Source organism: Lissotriton vulgaris, chromosome 1_1, assembly GCF_964263255.1.
Source record: "Lissotriton vulgaris chromosome 1_1, aLisVul1.2, whole genome shotgun sequence".
NCBI classification, from domain to species: Eukaryota; Metazoa; Chordata; class Amphibia; order Caudata; family Salamandridae; genus Lissotriton; species Lissotriton vulgaris.
The window spans coordinates 1,648,753,782-1,648,772,755 of record NC_141685.1 but is presented as its reverse complement, the minus strand read 5'-3'; the positions used below and the strand labels follow the sequence as shown (position 1 = coordinate 1,648,772,755).

The window sequence follows — 18,974 nt, the reverse complement described above, 5'->3', positions numbered from 1 at the left end:
AGGGGGTCACGATCGTGCCATAGCCCTTGACAAACCTCCTGTAATACCCAGTGAGCCCCAGGAAGGCTCTCACTGCAGTCTGGGTCTTGGGGGGTTCCCAAGCCAGGATGGTTTCGATTTTGGGCTGCAAGGGGGCTACCTTGCCACTCCCAACTTGGTGTCCCAAGTACACCACTGAACCCTGCCCAATCTGGCACTTGCTTGCCTTGATTGTGAGGCCTGCTCTGCGCAGGGCCATCAACACTTCCCAGAGGTGTCGCAGGTGTTCGGGCCAGGTGCCGCTGAACACCGCGATGTAATCCAGGTAGGCGGCACTGAACTCGTCCAGTCCAGCCAACACCTGGTTGACCAATCTCTGAAAGGTGGCAGGGGCATTCTTCATTCCAAATGGCATAACCCGGAACTTGAAATGCCCATCTGGTGTTGAGAATGCCGACCTCTCCTTTGCCCCATCGGTCAAGGCGATCTGCCAGTACCCAGACGTTAAATCAAACGTGCTGAGGAACCGGGCAGCCCCTAGCCGATCAATGAGCTCGTCAGCTCTGGGGATGGGGTGCGCGTCAGTCTTCGTGACTGAATTGAGTCCTCTGTAGTCCACACAGAACCGGAGTTCGGGTGTGGCTCCCAGCGCAGCAGCCTTCGGAACCAAGACCACGGGGCTGGACCAAGGACTGCTGGAAGACTCAACCACCCCGAGGGCAAGCATCTTGGAGACCTCCTCCTTGATGCAGGCCCGTACCCTGTCAGTTACCCTGTAAGCCTTATGCTTCACAGGTAAGCTGTCTCCAGTGTCCACATCATGGACGCACCAATCTGTGACACTCGGAACCAGGGAGAACAGGTCTGGAAACTGCCCCAGCAACTGGCGGCAGTCCTCCTGTTGTTCGGCGGTCAGGGAGGGTGAGAGGTTAACTCCATCCACTGACCCATCCTTCTCACAGGCCACCAAGAGGTCAGGAAGAGGCTCCGACTCCTCCTCCATTCCGTCATCGGTTGCCAACAACATGCCCACCTCGGACCTTCGCAAGTGGGGCTTGAGGCGGTTGACATGTAGGACCCGCAAAGGGTTCCGGGGCGTCTTCATGTCCACCAAGTATGTCACGGGGCTCTTGCGCTCCACAACCTCAAATGGTCCTGTCCACTTATCCTGAAGGGCACAGGGCTCCACTGGGGCCAAGACATACACCTCCTGTCCAGGCTGAAGCTCGACCAGAGTGGCATTCTGATCGTACCACCGCTTCATTTCCTCCTGGCTCGCTTCCAGATTTGCCTCGGCAAGTTGTCTGAAGCGTCTGGTTTGGTTTCTGAAGGCCAGCATGTAGCTATATACATTCTGGGGAGGTTTCCTAGGAGATTGCTCCCAGCCTTCCTTTACCAAACTCAGTGGTCCTCTCACGGGGTGGCCGTACAGCAGTTCAAAGGGGCTGAACCCTAGGGACTTCTGTGGTACCTCGCGATATGCAAAGAGCAGGCATGGCAAAAGGACGTCCCACTTACGCCTCATCGGACCTTCCAGGCCCATGATCATGCCTTTCAGGGTTCAGTTGAATCTTTCAACCAACCCGTTACCTTGGGGATGGTAGGGTGTGGTGAACTTATACGTTACGCCACACTCTTGCCAAAGGGACTTAATATACTTCGATATGAAATTGGTCCCCCTGTCGCTCACCACCTCTAGAGGGAATCCTACTCGTGAGAAAATTCCCATCAGTGCACGCCCCACCACGGGAGCCGTCACTGTCCTCAGAGGGATGGCTTCAGGGTACCGGGTGGCATGGTCCACCAAGACCAGGATGAACCTGTTGCCCATGGCTGTTTTGGGGTCCAGAGGCCCAACGATGTCAATACCCACTCGCTGGAATGGCGTACCGACCACAGGGAAGGGTTGGAGGGGAGCCTTGTTCTTCCCTCCCGTCTTCCCACTTGCCTGGCAAGTCGGACAGGTTCTGCAATAAGCATCGGAACTCTTGTGCATTTGGGGCCAGTAAAAGTGGGTGACAAGCCTGTCATAGGTCTTGTCCATCCCCAAATGTCCTGCTAAAGGCACATCGTGAGCCAGACCCAGTAGGAAGGCTCTGAACTTCTGGGGTACCACCAGCACACGGGCTGACCCAGGTTCAGCAGCCTTAGGCTCGGAATACAGGAGGTCGTTCTCCCAGTACACATAATGTGTTTTGGCCTGAACACCATTGGCCTGGTCTGCAGCCTGCTGCCGCATACCCACGAGAGAAGGGCATTCTTTCTGCTCCCTGCAGAATTCCTCCCTGGAGGGTCCTCCTTCTTGCTGCCAATGGGTCAGCTCAGGCAGGTCCCCCAGTTCGGCGATCTGTTCCCCTGTAGGCTCCAGGGCATCCCCCTCAAGGTCTGCTTCCTCCTGGACCGTGGGAACTTCAGGAGCCGGCTTCCCGCGCCCCCTGCGCCTTCTCCCTAAGGCCGGTTCCTGGGCCTCTCCATCAGGCCCCAGGACCTCTCGATCACCCCTACTGGCTGCCATCGACCGGGTGGTCACGCACGCCCAGTCAGGCAGACCCACCATCCGCAGGTGAGTCGTTTTCTCCACCTTTTCCCAAGGGGAGTGCTCCAAGTCGTTCCCTAGCAAACAGTCAACAGGCATGGTTTTTCTCACACAGACCTGCAGAGTACCAGAGACCCCCCCCCCACTCGAAGGGAACTTGAGCCATCGGACACTGACTCTCAGAATTATCAGCGTTGATAACCCTACAGTAGGCATGGGGTACAACCTGCTCTTGAGACACCAGGTGCTGCCTCACTGCAGTCACACTGGCTCCTGTGTCTCTAAGAGCCTCGGCTTCCTTACCATTGATGATCACCACCTGCCCATATTTTTTAGTGTTAGAGGGCAGGTAGTTCGTTGGGATCATCTCGCTGTCTCCTAACGAGACCAGGGTCATGTGAACGGGATCTCCACCCCCCGGGACCATCATTTCTTCTCCCAGGTGAACGCTAGTCACTTGTCGGGGCGGAGCACCAGTGGGTGCGGGTTTTCCAAATAGGCGACACTTGGGGTCACTGGATATGTGCCCAGGCTCGCCACATTTGAAACAATTGAAGGGCCCCTTTGGAACAGGTTTACCTGTCGGGGCCCCATTCTGCTTCGGGGGTGGGGGAGGCTGAGAACCCTGCTGCGGATTCCCTTGGGAACTACTTTGGGGGCCTTTTTGGAACCCTTTCTGTTTTCCCCCTTGTCCCCCCCACTCTTCTGCTGGGGACCCTGCCCACTCTTGGCGGAATCTCCCACGGGACCCTTGTGGACCCTGGTGCTGAGCCAGCGGTCCGCCTCCTCAGCAAGCTTCCTCGGGTTGGACAGCTTGCTATCGATCAGGTGTTGGCGTAACTCAGGAAAACAGTGATCAGACAAGTGCTCCCATTTGATTAAATCAAAGAGACCTTGAAAATCATTAACTTTGTTACCTTTCACCCAACCATCCAGTGCTCTGCAAAAGTAAGTCACATACTCCACATACGTATTCCCAGGCCGCTTAGTACATCCCCTAAACTTCTGTCTATACATTTCAGGGGTAAGCCCGTACCTGTTCAATAAAGCTTCTTTCATGTGGGCATAGGATCTCTGATTCTCAACGGGCAAATCTAGCAAGGTATCTCTCCCTTCGCTAAGGAACCTTCCCCACAACCCCGCTCCCCAATCCTTGTCAGGGACCCGGTGGGAAGACATGGCTACCTCGTATGCCCTAAACCACTGTCCTATGTCATCCCCCTTAAAGAACTCCTTAACTACGTCCTTCGGGATGTGCACTCTTGACTCTACCTGCACTGGCGATGTGCTGCCACCAGAGGGAGGACGATCCAAGTCTTTCTCCTTGAGACTTATCTCCCTCATTTTCAATTCATAATCCATCTGGTGCTTTCGCTCTTCCAGCGCCATTCTTTTGGTTTCCAGCTCCAGCTGGATTTTCAATTCTGCCAACTTTCTCTCGTGATTCCGGGTTTCCTTCCTGTCCGCCAGCTCCTCTGGCGACAGGCCTTTACCCAAGCTGTGCTCGCTGTCTTGCCTCTCGAGATCGATCAGATCCCCAAGCGCATTCTGCTCCTCCGTCGCATTCTGCTCGGCGAGGACGTCTTGCTCTTCCGGGGTCTTTCTGGACTCCACCCAGGCTTTCAGGGCCTTGTAGAGCTCCGGCTTGTTTTTGCAACCAGCGTGCGGAACCTTGAGTTTCCTACAGAAAAACTTCAGCTCCATCTTTGAGTATTTGTCCAGCTTTGCGGCGTCCCACTCTATCTCCAACACCTCGGAGGTCGTGGACTCCGCTCCATCCAGGCTCTTTGTGCCCGGCATGGTTTCTGCACTCGGAATCTTCTTTCGGCAAAATTCAAAAAGCAAAGTCTGTGGCTAAGTAACAGGACCGTAATCCTTGTGTAGTGGTCAGAAGCTCAGGTATAGATATCGCAAGTGTAAATTTGAAATCCCACCGCTGCCACCAATGTAGGAAGGGGGAGGCTCTAGTTGGCGCAGTGCAACACTAGCGACAAGCAGGGACTCTCTCTTCCTCGTCAGGGCTGAGGGTTACCTTCCAGACAACCTCTGCTTACCCTCTAGGTAGTGTGGCTTAAGCAGTCGTAGGCTAATCTTTGGGGCACATAGGGTTAAACACTTGCAATAGTACACCTTCACAACCAACCCACCACACGAGACCAGACTGTATTCTGTAAAAATATATATCTTTATATAGATTTTAAGCAGGCTTGTGAATACAGTCAATATACTTTATGAAAACGGTTGCAGATTACTTAATTCGGGTTACCACAGTTCTTATACAGTTCTCTTGAGGCCCGTAGGCCGGTGTTACTCAAAGGTCTTGTGGAGCCGGCGGCTTCCAGGGGATCTGTCCCACGTCGCGCTGCCTTCCCGGGATCGCGGATCGTTGCGGCTCTTCAGCCGAGCAGGTCACTGGTCATACGGGGCAGCGGTGTTCTGTGGCGGCAGGGTCCTCTCCTCGTCGTCCGCTCCGACCCTGGAGGCGGCGGCTGTGCGGTGGCGACAAGTGGCAGTACGGTCCCCAAGTGCAGGACGTACCCAGCCAAATGTCGGTGCAGCTGTGGCTCACAGCTGGGCTGTCGGGCAGGCTACCGACTTTGCGGATTCTCGTAGGGCAACTGCCCGTCTTTGCAGGTGAGTGACTGCTCGCTATGCAGTCTCCTCGAGAGCTCGGACCGGACGGGTCCTCCTTCCCTTTGCTCTCGGGCTCCCGGTGCAGTTGCGGTCACGGTGTTCGGGCCAGCGGCGGCTGGTCCTTACTTTGCTCTCGCTGTTGCTGTGGGCCCCGGTCACGGTGGTCGGGATGACGTTGATGCCTTAGAGGAGATTCCTCTGTCGATACTGCGGCGATGGTCAGCACCCGCAGTCGCTTTCTTCCAAGGGGGGTAGCGTCCACTGGTCCTGGGACGCTGGTCAGGGGGCAAGTTCAGTTGCAAGCCCTTGGAGATCTCTTTAGCAGAGTTTGGCACAAGTAGAGCAAAAGTCTTTTCGTAGTCTTTTCTTCTTCCTCTCCTTCAGCAGCAAGGCACCAGACACAGGCAAGAGTCAGCACCCTTCCTTGTCTCTCACGGTCCTTCTCGTAGGGCAGAGTCCTTTTGTGGCCCAAACCGGATCTAATTTTCAAGGAGCAGGGCTCCTTCTTTTATAGGCCAATTCTTTTGTTCTCGCAGGCCAGGGGGGCCTTTGCATAGCCACTCTCAGTTCTGGAGTACCCCGGCGGGTGTACTCTGGCTTCTGCTTTCAGTGTGAGGGGCAGGCGCATCAGACGCCCCACAGGAGGTGGAGCCAGCATTGTCCGGAGAGGGGTGGCCAGAGTACCTTGTTGATGGGGGCTTCGCCCTTCCTGGGCCAGGTGCCGGCAGAGTCATCCGCCGCTCCCCAGGAGGGTGGAGCCAGCATTGTGGTGGCCGAGCACAGTGACAGTTCGAGTCAAGAGGCACTCCTACCTCCCACTAAGGTGTAATCTGCGCACTCACCATCTGTCATCCCTCCAGCCCTGTCACTCACACATCCCAGACAGTCAGATACACATACCCGCAGAGGCGGCTGAAATGGTTAAGCAAGCAAATGCTAACTTTCTAAAAGTAGCATTTGCAAACCCAGGATATTAAAATAAACTTGACTACAAGAAATATCTCATTATCCTGAGTTCAGGCATACTAAACACGACTCACTACCATGCTCCTTGAGCCTGCGGGGATTATAGGGTGTAATAATCCTCGCAGCTCAGTCTGGCCTACTGGAGCAGGTAGCCTTCAATAGTGAAATACGGTCTTCGTTGTAAGTCACTACTAGGACATGCCACGCACATCAGGGCTTGTCCTACCTTACACCTACAACGCACCCTGCCCGCAGGCCTACCATAGGGGTGACTAATATGTAGTCAAGGGAAGGGTCGGTGCTGGCAAGTGGGGACACTTGCCCAGCTAGCGTGACAGTACGAGACCGCACGCGGGTTCTGCGGTCGCAGTTCCCAGACACATCTTTACGGCTGCTTCGGTGGGTGGCGCAACCAGCGCTGCAGGCCCACCAGCAGTATTGGCATCTACAAGCCCCGGCACTCTCTCGTGCACTTTACTAGGGACTAACAGTAGATCCAATGCACCAATCATGGATACCAATCGTATGTACAATTTACAGTAGGGAGCACTTGCACAGCGGCACGGATCAGCCGTGGCGCAGTGCCCTGAGTATCGGAAAACCAGCAAAACATCGGAGGCACATCAGCAAAAAGTGGAAGGGAGACTCACGCCAAGGTGCCAGGTCTAACACCATGGCTAGCAGCAAGGAATCTATACCTTTTCTTGATATAGAAATAAAACATACTGAAGGCCTTCTCACAACCAGTCTTCATCGCAAACCCACAGAACGAAATACCTTTTTGAACTATGGCATTAACCATCCCCGAGCCCTTAGAGACTCCTTACCCTACTCTCAATTTTTGCGTATCTGCAGAAACTGCTACTTCAAACAAGACTACTTTACAGAGGCTAAAACTCTAAGTGCGAAACTCAGACAAAGGGGTTACCCACAGAAATTGATACGTCGGTCATTAAAAAGAGCATGGTATTGTCCTAAAGAGACGCTTCTAGAACCCCGTACTAAGAATAATCAAGACAGAATTACCTGTGTAACTACATTCTCCCCTGCCTCTAATGCTATTAAGAAAAGTGTCCTGAAGCACTGGCCAGTACTAAATGCCTGTATCCTGAACTTAGAACGACCATTGTTTGCCTTCAAACGAGCAAAGAACATAAAAGACCATTTAGTATGTGCCTCGCTCCCACTACCTGATACCAGAAGCACGCTCAATGATTTGTGGAACTTACCAACCCTTAGGGGTCACGCTAAAGGTGGCCATTGTATCTCTTGTGACTCCACTATTGAGGGTAAAACATTTCTCTTTGGGGCAATTAAATATGAAAGACACCAATTCACTAATTGTAATTCCGCAAATGTCGTTTATGCAATCTTCTGTCCGTGCATGCTGATATACATAGGACAAACAAGCCAGAAGATTAAACTGAGGATAGGACAACACAGAAGCAGGATTCGCTGCCAAACTGCCAACGCACCTCTGGTTGAACACTTCCTGGAAAAAAGTCACACTGAAAATGACTTCACATGGACCGTGATCACACAGGTTAAAGCCCCCCCTTGGGGAGCGGACATTTCTCAAATCCTGAACAAAGAGGAGTTGCACTGGATCCTGAGAACTGACAGTATACGTAAAGGCCTGAACAGGGTCGAGGACTGGACATCACTGCTTTAAAGTTTCTCATACTTCCTACAAAGAGTATATTTCTTCCTGAGTCAATAGTTCACACTGTCTGATTTATTTTGTTATATATAAGAGTTTAAGTCACTTGTTTAAACACCTCACTTGCACTCTTTCCCTGCAAAAAGGTGGCTCATCCAATACCTCTCCAAGATGGCCGCCCCGTTTTTCTCCCTGTCCCTAGTCCTCCCTCCATTTCCCCTATCATGCATATAGTATCCCCCCCGCCCATATTTCAGCAGCGATCACCGCCAGAACCCAGCCGTCCTGCCACCGAGCAAGGCTCCTCAAAGTAAGTCACTCCTGACTCCTTATTTCCCGCTCCTACGTACCCACGACTTTCATGACTGTTGGTCTAAAACCCCGCTCCCTCCCCCACTTTTTCCCCACCAGAAAGTCACTCGCCGGAGCATCATGCTGCCGTGCAAGTCACCGTGGAAACCGCTCTAACAAGTAAGTCCCACGAGGTAAACCGCCCATACGGTTTCTTGTATTCGTGACTCTGACCATACTGAGTCTCTCCCCCTCTTCCTTCACTCCCTAGCCATCCTTTTCATCTACTGCGCAACGCGCCCGATTTGCCAGTAAAATGTGAGTATCTGTAACGATTTATTATCCGATCCTCACTGCTCATTCTTCCCTCCACGTTAATTAAATACCCATCCTCTCTCTCCCCAGCTCGCATAATGCCTATCTCATTAAGAGCTCAATAAACAGACCACTACCACGCCTTATCCTTGGATTCACGCGTGTTTTTCCATGGAGGTAAATCGCGTCAGACCAAACCTGCTCTCCCCCTCCCTCCCTCCTTTATGCACTTATTTCACTGCGCCGTTTTTTTGTCACTGCGCCGAATACAGCCCTGGTTCACATCACTTTTTAAACATTACACGTAACTTTTTATGCTGCACGGTCTGTAAAGCACTGACGAAACCTTGTTCTATTATTCTGTGGAGACGCTATCAGTCACTATAGGTATTCGCTGTCACCCTTTCGTTTTTATAGAGTCATACACTGTCTCACCAACGATTTTGTGCAGATGGTATCAATCAATATAGCGATTCATAGTCACTTCTCGTTTTTACAGTGCTATAAAACTTCACTAGTAGAAACGGAATAAGAATTGAACTCATGCCTAGCCTCTTTGATTTCTAACAATGGTTATTTATGTTTTTTTCCCCTTATTTCTCATTCATGTTGTTCTATTTTTTTCTCATTTATGTTGTTCTGTTATATGTTAGAGGTTTTGATATTTTGAATATGTTCTCAAGACAAACCTGATTTATTCTTTGTCCTGATGATGATGCATGTATTTCCAAATTGCATCGAAACGTCGTCGACCTGAGAGCACCATATGTTTCTTACAATGTCACTACAATGTCTTTTACAATGGTTGCCAAAATGAATTCTAGTCTGTAATACTGACAAATAGTACAGACCGCCTTGTGCTTCCTTGCATAAGTTGCTTTTATTTGTCTTGTCTTGTTTTTTGTGGGTTACAGGCTGTGCCCACTTGTATTTAAATGTTCACCATTTGTGCCAGATCAAAATATTACAATGAAATAAATTTCTTGTCCGGCTGGACAAAGTACATACAAACTATTTAGTGTATGTTTATCCTTTCCCTGATCCTAAATTACTAGGGTCCTCTGTTCTGTGAAATAGATAGACTGTCCTTAGCCCAAACTTGAGAGTCAGAGCCTTCAGCTGGAGTGCGACTCATGTCCACTTTTTAACTGTGCTAGATTTGGATGTGGAATGACCCAGATGTCATCTTCTTTATTTGCAATACCCACATTATCCTCTACCAGAGGTTCAAAGATGATGTTGAAGTCACCGGCTAGGAAAAGATGGCACGTGGGTTCCTTTTTTCCAGATGTTCCTCAAGAAGCTGCAAGGTGTCTGATTGCTCACTGCCTTTGGGGCCTCTTGAGTAAACACGGGCGGAGGAGCGTCGCCCCACTGCTTTCTCGCAGTGCCAGAAGCAGAAACATAAAATGGTAATAACTTTCAGTTATTACCAATTTCTGTTTGGTTGCGGGTGGGCATAGCTGCTCTGCGAGCAGGGGAGGAGGGGTGTGCCCACTCCTGAGTGCTTAAAGACTGTTTGGTCGGCCCTCTGGGGCTGCCCAAACCAGTTATGCACCATCTGCCTTTCTCCATGCAGGCTGCAATGCCACCACTGCCTTAATGCCACCACTGCCTAAATGTTCCCATTCTCTTTGTTATGTGAGAGGGGTGTATCTGCCTTCCCTGCCAAGGTTTATGTGCCCACATATCCCAGCATCCCTGGGTCCCTAGCATTTCCTCCTGGAACCTACTGCACAAATTGTTCTTAGACTCGTTTTTTAAAAACTTTTTCTAGGCTACACCTGCACCCCCCTCAATAGAACTTCCTCTTCCCAATCTATAAGCAAGAGTATACCAAGATTATAACTCCAAGGAAAAGGAACAATTAGGCAACACATCAATATCAATCAACTAAGCAATGTTTTTACAAACAAAATCGCTAGATAGCAGAGGTATCCAGACAAATAGACCCACTTGTTGACGTCTTGTGTCAGTAACAGTTGGATAGGAATAATGCACTTGGCATGTAGCAATACCTTGGCATAGTCATAAATAGGTGTTAGAGGCGTGGGCCAGCCTACTCTGGGCTCCAATGGGGTGGATGGGTCCACCCTTGCTCCTGGCATTGATCAGGTGTGGCACACGTGCGTCCCGCACAGTGGGAAGGGCAACCGAGCTTTGTAGTGTTGCCAACAGTGCAGCCCACCCCCTCCTCACAGCTGCATTGGCACCTCACAGCTGTGGTGAATCTTGGACCCTGATTCCCTCTTAAATCAAGCCAGATAAAATGTGGGGCTCAGCATCCCCGCTTGTGCAGTAATAACACTTGGTGTGTCCTCCGCAGTGGGAAGGGCACCCGTGTTTAATAGCACTGATGACAGGGCAGTCCCGCTCCCTTCTGGCAGCTGTGTTGGTGCCTCACTGGGTTGGTGAATCTTGGGACCCTGAGTCCTTCTCAAATCAGGCCAGATAAAATCCGGGGCTCAGCATCCCTGCTTGTGCAGTAGAATCACTTGGCAAATCCTGAACCGCAGGATGGGCAACTGCTCTTTGTAGCGTTGATAACATCTGCACCGGTGCCTCACAGGTATGGTGAATCTTGGGTCCCTGAGCAATAGTGGATGCCCCTAAAAAAAGGTGGTGGGAAGGGTGGGGGGAGCGCAGGAGTGGGGACGGGACATGTTAATAATACTAATTTAAAAAGTACCTGATGCTGCTGGACGTCTCCCGCGTCACGTTGCTCCGGCTGGCCTCTTCTTGGTCCCAGCAGCCCCTGGGACAGACTCCCATCCAATCCCGTGCTGCAGAGCAGCACATGAATTGGCCGTAGTGGGCAGGAAAGACACTCAGGTCATGGAGTCTGTGGGGTTTCTCCAATTCGGCTGCTGAATGCAGCTGGGGGGAGAAATCTAAGTGGGCATCTGTGTTTTGGTCGGCCTGAGATGGCCAGCCAAACACAGATACATACTTAGGGAATTGCAAAAGCACTCCTCCTCCTCCCACGTTCCATGCCCTGGCCCTTTATGCACAAGCTGGGTCAGAACCTGCAAACGAAAAATAAAACGACGCCGGAGCATCATTCTGTTTTTCGTTTGCTGGGTCTGCATCAGGTAATGGTGCCACACTACTCTGCCATTGCAGAGGAGCCGCCACTGCCCCTGAGTGCTTCTCAAATCAGGCCCGATGAAATGCGGGGCTCAGCACCCCCCCCCCACTGGTGCAGTAAAATCCCCAGAAAGTTGAAGTTTCAGGTTTTCGTGATCTGTTTGTTAAAGTGACTTAGCAAACCAGTACACACAAGGTCTCATAGATACCTACAATAGTACGCATTGTAATTATGCAATTAGATGATATATTTGTTTGATTTAATCATCAAGTTCATTCAGAGAAAGACCTACTAATGTATAGACGACCTATCCTCTACAATTGATGCAACAAAAGTGCTCCTAATTAATGATTATTTTCATAGCATCCTTGCTGAAAAGACTTTTTATAAGTATCAACGATTTAATAAGTACTTATTTTACATTATGCTGTGCAGTCTGTACATAATTTTACCTAAATAGATCTAATGACAGACTCCGACCACTTGCGAAATAAGCAGTTGCCTCATTTTGATTTTCTGGTGTTACAAAGCTAGAATTCACACTCCCTTACAAAAATGGGGACCTGCTAAATACCTCACTGTCCAACATAAAGACCCACTTCCGTTTAGGGAAAAATTAAACGATAAGAACATACCGGCCAATAACAAACAACAACCTGAAGGAGCCCAAACTCCCCCTACACAGAGTACAGCGCATTCCGAAAAAACTTGTCAAAAAGGCAGAGCGTCAACCCTTCCCCAACAAGGAAAAGCGGGAAGAAAACAGAAAAGGAAGGGAAGAAACCAAACGAAAACAACAGGGGTTATAGCATGGTGCAAGGGCTCCACCAGTGAGAAATCAGCAGCAAATCCACTACAAGTCAGGCTGACAGAGAGGAGAGATGCATCAGACCATGAGTGCACCAATACGGAAAATAAAAAAGGAACAGGGAAAAAACTTGAAACAAACCCGTTACCAGATAGAAGGCCTACCAACAGCCCCCCTTACAAAAGTGAGAAAGTTACAACAAACTCGCCACAAGCACTGAAGAAGACCGGCAAAGACGATACTGAAAAGGGGCACAACCCACAAGTAGCTAGGGATCCAATTGACAGGGAAAACATCGAAAGAATTCGACCGTGCGGTCAAAGCCACACCAAAAATCTTCCTCAGACAAGGGATGATAAACAACCTCGAACAAGCCCCCAGCGGGCCACAACTACCAGGGTAAACACACCTAGACAAGAACTGAAGAAAAGCAGTAAAATGATAGACAAATGTAATGCAGTAGGAATCGAGGAATCTCTTGGTCGAGGGGAAGCCCCAATCAATAACATCGACAATATCCAGACATACAATAGGGGGCAAGTCGGTATGACCATAGTAATGTTTCACCCAGAGTATCAATCAAGAGGCCCAATGGATATCCTAAATAGGGGAAACATACTATGGCTACTGAAAACCATAGACAGCCTCAAAACCATATCATCAACTGACTTGGAATCAGTAGAATTTATGGAACGCTTGGGGCACCCCGTAGTGGAATCAACAAAAACAGTATGGGTCACAGCAGAATTCCCGGAGAGACTACTAAAAGAAAAAGAAAAGTTTGACTCCTGGGGAATAAAATTACAGCCTTTCTTTCAATCAAGATTTCCAGATCCTCTACTGTACGACAGTCAACAAAGGGAAAAAACAAAAGAACCATCTCTTAAAAAAACTGTCTAAGAGGAGCTCGTAGTAAAATCCCAGAGAACTTAGTGCATCGAGACCAGCACGACATCAGAACATCGGTCAACGACAGTCTGCCCTCGCCTAACTGGAGCTGGCTCTCCAGGACCCTGTTTTTTATTTTATTATTGGTTCACGACAAAATACAGCAATCAAATATTACATAAATCATAAAATACATCATAATACAAAAGAGGGTAACATAATTCAAATATATATCCTATGAGTATTGACCCCACATAATCAAATTTACTCACGAAAGGAACACAGTAAATTTAGACGTACATTTTTCAATCTTCATAAAAATCAGAGAAGGTCCCCCAAATTCTCCGTCCCATTTTTCCCCTCCTCCTAGACCCAGAAACCGAAAAAAGACTCCACTCTAATTTATACAATTTATACAGTTGTGCTTGCCACTGCTGAAATAGTGGCGGTGTTTCCTGAAGCCACTCTGTGGCAATACATAGCCGTGCTACAGTCATGGTGAAAAAAATGAAGTAGCGAAAACGATAAAGTCCATTAAACCGATTGTCATTGGGAATCTTCCCCAGGACCAACATAGAGGGAGTAATCGTTACACAAACGTTAAGGACTAAAGACAAAAAAATTTCAATATCTTGTATAAACCTTCTTAAAACAGGGCAGGAAAAAAAATGTGTAGGCTGTCTGCATTATCAGCTTTACAACGAAAACATTTACCATCAAAGCCTCTTCTCCATTTTAACATTCGTAATGGTGTGTAATATAAATCAAATAAGGTTTTGCAAAATTGAGCTTTTAGGTTAGCTGACATCAGAACATCTTTGGAGAGCAATATCAAATTTTCCACATCAATCTCATTATCTCCCAATAAATCCACCCACTTTGCCCTTATTCTCTCCAAGTCGTCAGGTTTCTCCTCCATAAGCATTCGATAGAGAGTTCCGATCTTCACCTGTCATGCAATTCCCTCTACTACTTGGCGCTTTTTCAAACATAGTTTATGTCTTATAAGGTAATCCCTTATTTGTAAAAATTTACAAAAGTTACTTCTAGATAAACCAAACTCTTCGCTCATTTCAGCAAATGATTTACAATTACCTTCCCTCGAAAAAAAATCCCCCAAACAAGTCACCCCCTTTTTTTGCCATTTCAGAGCTATCGAATCTGAAAATATCATAGGTAATAATCTGGATGTAATAAAGGTAGTGTAATACGACAACTTTGCCATATCTATAGTGCGAGTCAACCATTTCCAGGTCTTATGAGCACTAATGAGGACCTTAAATCGGGTCCTTTTATAATAGTTACCATAAATTTCGTTAAAAAAAAATTGTCTCGCATGTGCTCCTATCAGAATCTCAAATATAGAAGGGTGATTATGTGCATACTCCAAAGATCCTCTTATTGTCAAAACTCTCATTCTTAACAAAAAACAAACTGTGTAATAAAGAAAAAAATCAGGTACTCCTAGCCCTCCCCTTTCAGTGGATAGGGTCAGATACTTCATCGCTCGTCTAGGTTTCCCGGGGCTCCAAATAAATTTACCACATAGTGATTGTAGGGCCTGTAGCTTGGGTTTTGGAAACTCCAAAGGAATTGAGTGAAATAGATAAAGGATTTTAGGCAGGACATTCATTTTTATAACGTTAGTCCTTCGGATAATGGTCAAATATAAACGATCCCATCTCTCCAAAGAGGTCTTAACTTTATGATATACATTGCTCCAGTTTACATCAACCAATTCTTTGCCACTTTGCAGTAACATACCTCCAATCACTCTTAATGCACCGATAGTTAGCCCATATAGCATCCTAAGAAATACTACTATTAATTAGAAAGACTACTATTAATTAGCGTGTGAATGCCTTTTTTTTGTAGTACTATACTTCTATTTGTTTATAATGCACCGATCGTCAGCGCATATAGCACCATAATTGGCCTATGTTAGATTATTATCAACTAGTGAATGTATGCCTTCTATTGCAGTATTATACCTCTATTTGTTTTTAATGCACAGATCATTAGATCATATTGCACCCTATGCATGACCTATCTGATTGTACTGATTGCTTCTTTTGATTTATTTGTTTGACGATGTTTTATCTCTGAACTATGATCCCTCATGTACTCCCATGTAAAGCGCTCTGATATCCGCAAGGATCTTGTCCGCGCTATATAAAACTTTCAAAATAAATAAATAAATAAATAAATAAAAAAAACATATTTGTTTTAATCCGTATCCCCAAGTAAGTAGCCTCTCCCACCACCCTCTCATCCTCCCAAGTTATGGCTTCTGAACAAAGAATCTGAGTTTTGGAAACATTGAGTTTGTACCCCGTTATAATTCCAAATTCTTTCGCCATCCTTTTGATCTCTAAACTGGCAGTTTCTGGTGTGTCTGTTACTACTGCTATATCATCCGCATAAGCGAACACTGAAAAACAAAAATCAGAAACAATAAAGGGAGGAATTAAAGGGTTCTGGCCTAATTGTTCAATAAACGGGTTAATGTATAAAGCAAATAGTAACGGGGAGCTGGGGCAGCCTTGGCGAGTCCCTCTGGTGATGTTAACAGAATCAGAGAGTCCTCCCAATGCGGATATTTTTGGAATTGGTTTAACATATAATGTTTTAATAGCATTGATATATTTCTGTCCGAAACCGATTTTAACCATTAATGTCCAAAGATACTCCCGAGACACACGGTCAAACGCTTTTTCTGCGTCTAGCAGAAAAAGTGCCAATTTCCGTTTATTTACAGCCGCCAGATCAAATAGCTTGATTACTTTATTGATATGATCCACAGTGCCTCTTTTAGGGATAAATCCATGTGGATATCTTGAAACTAAGGATGCCACAACTCTAGATAGACGATTGGCTAAGATCTTCGAATATATCTTATTGTCCACATTCAATAAAGATATGGGTCGATAAGATCCAACATTATCTACCAGTTTGTCTTTTTTACAAAACACAACTATAGTTGCATCAGACCATGTGGGGGGAGGGTTACCCTCTTGTGCAGCCAAAATTACCTGAAGCAATTCATCCTTTTGGATATAGAAAAACCGTTTATAGACTTCTACTGGCAGTCTATCAGGACCAGCAGCTTCACCTACTGCAACACTTTTCACTGCAATCTCCACCTCTGCCATAGTCATTGGTAAATCCAATTCTTCCGCCAATTGAAGACCTAAAACCTTCAAGCCTGCCAGCATTCTATCATGCCATTGAACATTTGAATCCAAACTATCGTCCCTAGCATAAAGTTTTGCATAAAAACTTTGGAATATTCCTAGAATAGGTTCTGGATCTGAGTGTGAATTACCTTGAGGATCTTTCATTGAGCTAATATTTCGAGCTGTCTGTTTCATTCGTAATCTTACTGCCAAGGTTTTGCCTATTCTCTCACCAAATTCATAACTCATCATTTTGGATGGTAAAAATCTCCTGGCAATTTCCCTATCCCAAAAACCTAAAATATTAGTTCTAGCCTTAGCCACCTCATTTTCAACCTCAAAGAGTCCAGTTTTACCTTGTGCCACTTCCCTAGTTAGCAAGATCTCTGCCTTAACCAAAAGATCATACAGATTGTCAAGTTCTTTTTTTAACTTTTTTCGTTGCCCCATTGAAAAACTAATACATTCCCCCCTAAACCCTGCTTTAAAAGTGTCCCATACTACAGAAATATTAGCTGTGCCTTGATTTTCAATAAAAAATAATTGAATCCAGTTTTGCATATGTGCTATAAATTCTGCATTTAGACCTAACTTCCGATCATATGAAAAATTGGATTGTACTATCCTCTTCCCTAAGCGGTGAATATCTATCACTATAGGGGAGTGATCCGAGGTTATCCTAGGATAGATTCTAATATTGGTTCCTTCTAACAGATTTTCAGGTACAAAGAAATAATCTAATCTCACTAATTTTTTATGAGGATGTGAATAAAAAGTAAATCCGCTATCCCTCTCTCTCAGCATACCCCAGGCATCTACAAGGCCTTGACCTTGGAATAAGTTAACAAGAGCTCTATACACTCTCGGTTTACGGCCCTTATATATTACATGCGGCTCCACTAAGGCGTTGTTGGTCAGATTGATATTCATGTCCCCACATATCACTATCGAATGTTGGAAGCCGGCTAACTCCAAATTAATTTCAGCCAGCGGAGCAGGGTCGTCCAAATTAGCCCCATAAACCGTAACCAATGTTACTTGTCTATTCCCAGTTTTAATTTCTACAATAGCCCAACGACCATTTTTATCCACCACCTAGCGTCCAACAGTTAGCGAGCTATCTTTGACTAAAATAGCCACTCCTCGTATCATATTAGACTGTTTAGAAGCAGAAACCAACATGAATCCTAAATCTTTTACCACCTCCCTTTTGGACCACGGAATGTGAGTTTCCTGAATACAAACAACATCAGGTTGAATATATTTTAACTCCGCTGCAACTTTATGTCTTTTTGTTAGGTTATTTAATCCAAATACATTCATGGAACAAATTCTTAAGCTTTTCCCCGCCATTTTAAATCATAATCATAATCTCCAAAATTACCCATTTTAAATCATAATCATAATCTCCAGTATTGACCTATCTGTGAAACCAAACGAACTTAGCAATTCTAAAGCCCTTCTTTTCAAGTTTTCTTTTTATCATATTTTTTCCATGTATTTGTCGTGAACCCTTTTTTTCCCCTCTTTTTCACCCCCCCGTGACCCCTTCCACCCCCCAAGAAACCCCCCCTCTCTCACCCACCCTTCCTCCCCCTGCCCCAAACCCTTCATAGAGGCTTTAGGACTTATGGTCCTGTGATGAAAGTTTGCCCCCACCCCCTGCCGCCCCCCAACAGAGTTTTAACATCATCCAAAAAAAAACCTTTACTTTAGGTGAGAAATTCTTAAACTAATACATCATGATTAAACTTTTGATCCAGCCAACCAGATTTATAGTGACAACAAAAATTCCTTAGCAGCTGTTTCCGTCGTAAAAAATTTAGTGCGCTCCTTATAGATAACTTTAAGTTTTGCAGGAAACATTAAATATGCCTGCGCACCTTTCCCTTGAAATTGTGTAATGAGCTGTCTAAGCTGCCATCTAATCTCTACAGATTGTTTACAAAGATCTGGTCTAACAAAAAATTCACAACCAAGAACCTTGCATTTCTTATCAGGACGAGCCTTCAAGAATAATTCCTCACGTGCTTGGAAGCTGTTAAAAGCCACTAGAATAGCTTGTGGCTTCTGATCTCTGGTATTGGCTCTGAAAGGAAATCTATGGGCCCTCTCCACCTCCCGATCCCAATCCCATCTCCCCGACTATGGTATTGTGGCTTTCAAGAGGGAAACTATAAAGCCGCGAGCGTCCGACCCTTCTTTCCCCTCCTCAATTTGCAAAAATCTCAAGTTATTTCTCCGAGATCTGTTCTCAATATCTATAAGCTTCCAATTGACATCTTCCTTGGTCGCGATATGTAGTTCTATGGTCTTTCGTTGCTGTGCCATCTCGTCTTCTAAAAAGGATATGCGTGCCTCCGCCTCCGTTGCTCTTGCCAAAAATTCAGTATGAGACTTTACCAGTCTTCTCACAGAGTTTTGTAACTTCTTGCAGGAATTCTGTACTTTCATACTATCCTCACGATTTTCTTCCCTGTGCTGCATCATGGTCTGCTAAATCAATTCTAATGAAATATCCTCTGTATCCAAATCCAAGTTGATATGACCCACATTAGCACACAAAGACTCTTCCTGCTCTTTTTCACTCATATTCAGTCTGAGTTTGCGAACAGTACTAGGATCAAGTCCAT

The 18,974-nt window shown here is 46.6% G+C and overlaps 1 pseudogene; it reads left to right on the top strand.

Annotated features, from left to right (window-relative positions):
- Positions 1-18,302, top strand: part of LOC147750979 (uncharacterized) — a 69,342-nt pseudogene extending 51,040 nt beyond the window's left edge.
- The last annotated feature ends 672 nt before the right edge of the window (positions 18,303-18,974 follow it).